Source organism: Bos mutus, chromosome 19, assembly GCF_027580195.1.
Source record: "Bos mutus isolate GX-2022 chromosome 19, NWIPB_WYAK_1.1, whole genome shotgun sequence".
Lineage (NCBI taxonomy): Eukaryota > Metazoa > Chordata > Mammalia > Artiodactyla > Bovidae > Bos > Bos mutus.
The window spans coordinates 41,490,205-41,498,627 of NC_091635.1; the positions used below are offsets into that span (position 1 = coordinate 41,490,205).

The following is an 8,423-nucleotide window of genomic DNA, read 5'->3' on the forward strand; positions in this document are numbered from 1 at the left end:
AGTCTTAACCACTGGACCACCAGGAAGTCCCCAAGGAGAAATGTTTCTTACATACAAGTTTGCTTACAGCCAAGTTACTTAACCCAAGTTAACTTGCCTGGCCATGTAGGCATTTTTCTTCGTTTGTTTGTTTTTAATATTTATTTAGCTGTGCCATGTCTTCGTTGCGGCATGCGGGATCTTTAATTAGGGCATGTGAATTCATAGTTGTGGCACTGTGGGATCTAGTTCCCTGGTCAGGGAGTGAACACTGACCCCCTGCATTAGGAGCATGGAGTCATAGCCGCTGGACCACCAGGGAAGCCCCCATGTAGGTGTTTTATATTGTCATTCCTATTGGAGAAGGAGGCCTCCTGATAGCTCAGGTGGGCCCTCTCAAGGCAGGACTACAGTCCTGGGCCTGGCCACAAATTTAGGTTTAGATATTAATACTTATCAGCATTAGGAAGACTGAATCACACTTACCAAACTCACAAGGCCAGCAGGTGACAAAATTCAAGTGTTTAAAAATATTTACTAATTTAATAAATGATGAGGAACTTCTGTGTGTTATTCAGTGTACTGTCTCTGCTTACAAACAAGTGACATATAAGGTGAGATTACATTTGGAATTACAGCTAGGTGATGACATCAGAGCAAGCAGAGGAAGTTTAATGAATGGTTTTATACCTGCGGTAGGCAGGCTCTGAGATGGCCTTCAATGATCTCTTTAATGAAAGTACAGTATTCACGCCCTCCTGTGATCTCCTCCCCTTGTGTGTAGGTGTGCACTCACTTCTACTAAATAGAATGCAGCAGAAGGGATGTCACATCTGAGATTAGGTTACAAAAAGACTACGGCTTCATCTTGAGAGCTCCCTCTTGTTCTATTGCTCACTCTGAGGAGAGACAATTGCTATGTTGTGGGCTGCCCTATAGAGAGGCCTCTGGCTAACGACCAGTGAGGAACTGAGGTCTTCGGCCAATATCTCACAAGGAACTGAATCCTACCATCAACCACATGAGTGACCTTGGAAGCAGATGCTCCCAGCAATCTCATGAGACCTTGAGCCAGAGGCACCCAACTAAGTAGCACCCAAATTCCTGACCCTCAGAAGCTGTGAGATAATAAATGTTTGCTGTTTTAAGGCACTAAGGTTTGGGGTAAGTTGTAAACCAGCAATAAATAACATAACACCAAACATATAACTTTTGAAGTACTAATTTAAAAATACTAAAAGACAATAAGAAGGGAAATAAAACTAACAACTACAATAGTAGTTTTCATGGATATACTATTTTAATAGTTTCTTCGGCAGTCTAATCACACTGACTAGATTCCCTATTAGTGGTTAATTTCATCCAGTTTATGTTGAGTCTTACTAGTTTTATTCTCAGGGAGTGACATTTTATCCAACTTCTGGATGCATCTAACTATGGACTCCAAAAAACTAAGTATACACACTGATAACTAAATATGTATTGATTCATTCATACTGAATTTATTTTGTCTACTGGAGACTAGAAAAGAATCCAAAATGGCATACGAAATAATTCCCTGGTCTTTTTTTAAAGTTAATGTTCACAGGGCAGACAGATGTTTAATTCATTTAAAAAAAAATACTCTTTTTTAACAAAAGGAATAAATGTTCAAAGTCCAACTTTTTGAAAAAAACAGAAGCAAAGAAGAAGAAAGTGAAAGTTAACTTTGAACCTGCTACTCAGAAAGGACTGTTACTGAATGCACTATTGATTTTAGTTGACAACAGTTGCCTATTCTATTTTTTTAAACATCACAAATAAGACTTTTTGTCACCATTAAATATCTGAATTTTGAACAGATTCTTGAACTAATGGCTCCTATCTATCATCTCATTCAACTTTAGCATTCAACTCATCCACAAACTACTACCTTTATTATGAAGCTCCATCAGTTCACCCAATTCAAATGTTTGCTTCTTAGGATTTTTACTTTTCTAACAAGTAATCATAGAGAGGATAAAATGATTGGCAAGGCTTTTTCTATATCTTTCTCAATGCTATCTGGAATCAATTTATTGACAACTTTTTTCAAGTTATTTGTCTGCACTTCTCAGGTCATGATTCCAACCATCTTCTTCCGGATTTGGTGAACTTGTTGGTGCTTCCTTAACACAAGAGGGCTTCCAAATCTGACTACTGTGGTTTTTAGTAAAACCACAACAGAATAGATGAAGCAAATAACCATTGGTAGTCTTGATATCAACATGAGATTCAATCATGGCCTGCCACTTTTGGAACATTTTGGAACACAGTTTATCATGGCTACGATCCATACCATGGAAGCTGATTGGCAGTTTTTGCCCTAAACGGTCTCAGCACTTAGCTTGGATTTTCTACATGAAACTCCATTATTCTGCAGATTAGCAAAGCTCACTTTTAAAACATGACCCTGAGGCCGTCAGATGCAATTTTGATTCCTTGAGTTCTCCTGACTGTTTATTCAGTATTTCATATATTGAACATAGCTGCTACTTTCACATCATACCAATTTTTCCTAGAGAATGGATTAATCACTTTCGTCTTGGCAACCTTTTTGCCACTTTTCAGAAGGTACTTGTTTTTGCCCCCTGCCATGGTGCTCTCCAAGAGCCAAAAGACCTATTTGTTTATTCTTTTAAAGATTGGGAAAACATTCTATTCTTGGTTAACTTGCTAATTGATTTTTCTAAAACTGTTTCCTTAATGAAATATCATATCTGCAAGTTTAACTTTATATATCTAATATTTAATAACTTAGTATAAGTAATATTAATATTTAGTACCACAAGCAGAGATATTACTTTGCCAACAAAGGTCCGTCTAGTCAAGGCTATGGTTTTTCCTGTGGTCATGTATGGATGTGAGAGTTGGACTGTGAAGAAGGCTGAGCGCTGAAGAATGGATGCTTTTGAACTGTGGTGTTGGAGAAGACTCTTGAGAGTCCCTTGGACTGCAAGGAGATCCAACCAGTCCATTCTGAAGATCAGCCCTGGGACTTCTTTGGAGGGAATGATGCTAAAGCTGAAACTCCAGTACTTTGGCCACCTCATGGGAAGAGCTGACTCATTGGAAAAGACTCTGATGCTGGGAGGGATTGGGGGCAGGAGGAGAAGGGGACGACAGAGGATGAGATGGCTGGATGGCATCACTGACTCGATGGATGTGAGTTTGAGTGAACTCCGGGAGTTTGTGATGGACAGGGAGGCCTGGTGTGCTGCGATTGATGGGGTCGCAAAAAGTCGGACATGACTGAGCTACTGAACTGAACTGAACTAACATTATAAACACTTTATTCAACAAATTTATTTACATTATCTAATTTGACTTTCATTATAACTTGTGAGGTAGGCATTAATATTACTTTCATTTTCAGAAAAGTAAACTAAGGCTTAGAGAGGAAAAATAATTTGCTCACACAGGATCACAAAGCTAAGCAGTTTCCATTCTAGATTCCATTCTAGTTCTGTCTGGCTACAAAATTTACACTCATACCTTTCTGCTATAGTTTCTCCCTCAAACTTTCCCCTTTATTTTTCATTAAAAAAAAAGTCATTTTAAAAAACTTTCATATTTAGAAAAGTCGTCATATCCCAGTTATTAAAAGACTAACCTAATTTACCCATACCTCTGTTCAACTCCTTTGAAAGTTTTTTGAAGTTAGTGTCTCAAGGCAAATATATTGAGATCTAAAGGAAATATACATGAATAAAATTCTTTCCCTGCTGAAATAAAACAGTGGATGTTACCAGTGATTTGCCTTGTTTGAAATTGGAACTATCATCAGAGAACCAATTTCCATTTATATAAAACTACATAATTCTGTTTCTGATTATAATTTCTGTAAAGTTATAATCAATTGTTACAGTTGGAAAAACTAGATTTTTATCAGCTACATTTCTTGCTGCTGAATAGTCCATTATAATGAAATAAAGGGGTAATCTGGAAATAAAGAGCAGTGATAATGATTATGAAATGTTAAGAGTGGGACGAACTTGGAGGTCACTTTGCCCATTCTCCAAATTTTGAGAATTCAGAGGTTCGAAGATTCAAATATCTCTGTATCTCTTAAGTGGTCATAGTAGACAAAGGTTAAGAATAAAGGTATGTGAAAAATGGCTTTCATCTGACAATTAAGACAGTGTCGTAAACATATTTACCCAAGTTCCAAACCTCTATCAATAAGAGAAATGAATTAAAAAAAAAAAAACCCAAATAACAAAAAGCATAAGACCAGGTACATAAAAAGTACCTAATATATATTTGCGAATGAACAAATGAATAAAAAGGTTTTATTGCTTTCAAGTTCCCTCAGTCCTTGAATTCACATTTTACATGCAATCATAATGTATACATATAGTTTATTATCTTGATTTTTGCCCTTGAGTTATAGCATTTTTCCACGTTGTTATAAAACATGACTATAACCTTTTAAAGTACCTATTGAAGTTATACCACCACTGAGTCAGATTCCCAAATGATTGTTAAAAATCACTATTAACAGGGGTGAATCCAGGTTTTGGGGAGGGCCCTTATTAAGGAAAAAATACAAAATGATATTACTTTAAAAAATTTTTACAAAGTAAAATACCTAGCTCTTTCAAGAGATCATTTCTAGGGCCCCTCCAGGGCCTTGGAGGCCCCTGCCTCTGTTGATAACCAGATACTACCTTCATGGGGGTTATGATATAGCTTGAATGTTTTTCAGAGGTTACTACAATTTTAGAAATGTATACCACACTTGATAGTGTTAAAAATTCTTTCTATCCATCTGACCTGGAATCTGCTTCAGGCTCCAACATAAACTTGGTAGCTTTTAAATTATAAGCAAGTCTCTTTTAACTTCTTCAGGTCTCGTATGCCCCATCTGTAGAAATGGGCTTAATATCTACCTCAAGGAATTGCACATGAAAACAAAGGTAAAATAGTTCAGTTCCTGACACATCATAAATGCTCCATAGGTGTTATGAACACGGTGATAGTTAAAACATTAGCCTACCTTATATAGGAACCGCCTGTTTCTCCATTACAACTTCCTACACTGACTGTGGGTAAAATACGGCGTAAAATGAATTTTAAAGATTGTGTAGATTCCATTTTTTATTATTTTAATTACTTTTTTGGCCTCAGCATGCAGCATGTGGGATCTCAGTTCCCTGACCAGTAATCAAATAAGGGAAGTCCCTTATTTTAATTTTTAAAAATAATGTTATTATGAAAAGTAGTGACTATATAACAGCACATTTGGAAAATAGAAGAAAAAAAAAATAGCACCCAAAATTTCTTCAGACTTATACTACATTTCCTTAATGTGTTTTTTTTTCCCTTGATGCAGATTTTATTTAAAATATAAAAATATACTTGAAGTAAGGAGATCAGTCCTGGGTGTTCATTGGAAGGACTGATGTTGAAGCTGAAACTCAAATACTTTGGCTGACTCAACTGAAAAGACCCTGATGCTGGGAAAGATTGAGGGCAGGAGGAGAAGGGGACGACAGAGGATGAGATGGTTGGATGGCATCACCGACTCAATGGACATACTGCTGCTAAGTCACTTCAGTCGTGTCCGAATGGACATGAGGTTGGGTGAACTCCGGGAGTTGGTGATGGACTGGGAGGCCTGGCGTGCTGTGGTTCATGGGGTCGCAAAGAGTTGGACACGACTGAGCAACTGAACTGAACTGAAGTAGACCCAACTATTCTCTTTTCAAGGAAGTTTGGTATTATGGGATTATATTTTTCAAATACATGGCAAATCTTAAAATATGTTTTACATAAAACTATTTTAGAAAAATCAGCAGGAAGAAAAGTTACATTCTACTGTTGTTGTTCCATACTTAATTCCTATGAGCTGTGCAGTGTGGCCAAAGTAAACAAATAAGTAAACAAAGATTCATGTTTTTATAAGGTTATGATCTTACTGTACATAGAATTTAGTACTCTGCATTTTTTTCTTACATTATATCACGTCTTTCTCCATACTATTGCATACTACTACAGCAACATTCATAGTAACTAGAGCATATGAGAGCAAGGCTTAGTTTCCTAAACTTCATATAAATGTGCGTGAAGACACCAAGGCAGGCCAAAGATGTGAAAAGCTAGAAGCTCAGAAAGAGTGCTCTTGGTTTGCCTGCAACTATAATGCAGAAAATGTATTAAGAGAAATTATGACTCAAGGATTCTTGATTTTCAACCAAATGTCCAAATCAGCAAAAGAATATAAAGCCCTGTCAACATAATCCTAAATTCCATAAACACTTTTATTTCTTTAATAGATGGGAAAGTGGTACAATACTATTCAACAGCAAGGACTTATTTGTCATGACGTTATTAGGATTTTAGCTCTCAAAATTGGGTAAATATATACCCCTTTTACCCAAAGGGGTCTTTCTTTAAAATTTAGCAAGGCAACACAATCCTCACTATAAAGATCAAGTCAAGATCTGGACATGGTTGTCTGAATTCAGTGACATTTGCTCTTGGAAAAAGAGTTTTATCTTTTAATTATTCTTTTGTGCTGATATTCATTAATTGCGAAGTACAACTTTTTTCTTTTAAGCTTCTTTGTTCCTTTAACATGATCCTGCTGTAGGAATTCAAGCCACATCTAAAAAATTGTTAAGATATACGGTGAGGAAGCGATCCACATGGTCATTGCTGAATGAATGGAAAAACAAAATGTGGCATATGCATACAATGGAATATTATTCAGTGTTAAAAAGGAAGGAAATTCTGATACACACCACAACATAGATGAACCTTGAAGACATTATGTTAAGTGAAATAAGCCAAACAAAAGGACAAATACTGTATGATTCCACTTATACGAAGTATCATAGAAAAAGAAAATAAAATAATTGTTATCAGGGCACGGGGCAGGGGAGGAATGGGGAGTTATTGTTTAATGTGTATAGGGTTTCAGTTTCTGATGATGAAAAGTTCTGGAAATGGACAGTGGTGATGGATGCATAAAATGTGAGCGTCCTTAGCAACACTGGGCTGCATAGTGAAAAATGAGTAAAATGGTAAATCTTGTGTATTAAATGGTAAATCTTGTGTATTTTATGGTAAATTTTAAAAAATGCCCCCAATATAACACAGACTGAGAAAAAATGTATAATGTAACATTCATGGGCTTCCCTGGTGACTCAGACGGTAAAGAATTTGCCTGTAATGCAGAAGACCCTGGGTCAGGAAGATACCCTGGAGAAGGGAATTTAGCTACCAATTCTCATATTCTTGTCTGGAGAATTCCATGGACAGAGGAGCCTGGTGGGCTAGAGTCCATGGGGTATGGACTGCAAACAGTCCAACATGACTGAGGGACTCACACCGATGCACACATATTCAGTAAGAAATAATTATACAGCAAATATATCTGTAATCACTATCTAGGTCAAGAAATAAAGACTATCAGAGTGCACCCTCCTGCCCCCATCACAACCCTTTCCTCCTTCCTGAGTAACCACTCTCTTGACTAAACATTTACTTTTAAAAATCAGGCTGTAATGTGATAACGCCGGATAAGTTAAACCAATGTTACACAACGCAATAGAGTATTTCTTTACATTCCAATATTTTCCATATATGCAAAACATTTTTTAAAACTTAACTTCTAAAGTACTCTTTTCCTCTCTCTTGAAACTTCGCATCCTAAAACCTTTCTTGAATTCACCGTTGACCTCACCTGCAGAGTTAAAAAAAAAAAACAACCAAACAACTGCTTCTGTGTAGATTTCTAGATTTTCATTCCTCCCGCTCTCCCTTGCCTCCAACTACAAAGAAACAATGATTTAAACCCTTTGTGCCCTTTTAGAAAATTACACAGATACCCCATTGTGGAATCCTATAATCCCTTCGTGGAAAGGAAGAGATTAGCATATGAATACAAAGCAAAATGAATCCAGAATACAAAATGATCTACTGGATTGTGAAGCTCTTGTATTCTTAAAAATGTATTTATTTCTTCTTTTTGATTTGCCCCTTTAGTGGTCTCAGGGTTAAGGGAATTGAGCTTCCCCTCTGGTTACCCGGAAAAGGATTTAGGAAAAAAAAAAAAGAAAGCCAATAGATTCTAGGAGCTGCAAAACCAACAGATGCCTCCCAGAGCCAGCGGAATCGCCAGTGGAATCTGCTACCCTCGACATGAGCTAGCTTGCTGGCGAGGAGTGTAGAAAGTGCTGTTCGCAGACTGCGCGGTGAAGGAGAGAAAGCGACACAAGAGAGAGCCATAGTGCTGACGTTGAAGGCCCGGCCCTGTGAGGTTGCATAGGGTAAGTGGCGTTGGCCAGGAGGCTGTGGCGAAGGGGGAAGGAAAGAGGATTTGGGCTAGGGGCGGGGCCAGAGGCGCAGCGTGGCTCCTGATTGCTGGGATGCAGCTGCCAATCTCGCAGAATCGCTCTGTTAACCAGTGCGCTGGCGAG

At 37.6% G+C, this 8,423-nt stretch overlaps 1 pseudogene; it reads right to left on the bottom strand.

The window, feature by feature from the left end:
* Window positions 1-1,868: 1,868 nt before the first annotated feature.
* On the bottom strand, window positions 1,869-2,595 carry LOC102286335 (small ribosomal subunit protein eS1-like; annotated as a pseudogene).
* Window positions 2,596-8,423: the final 5,828 nt, after the last annotated feature.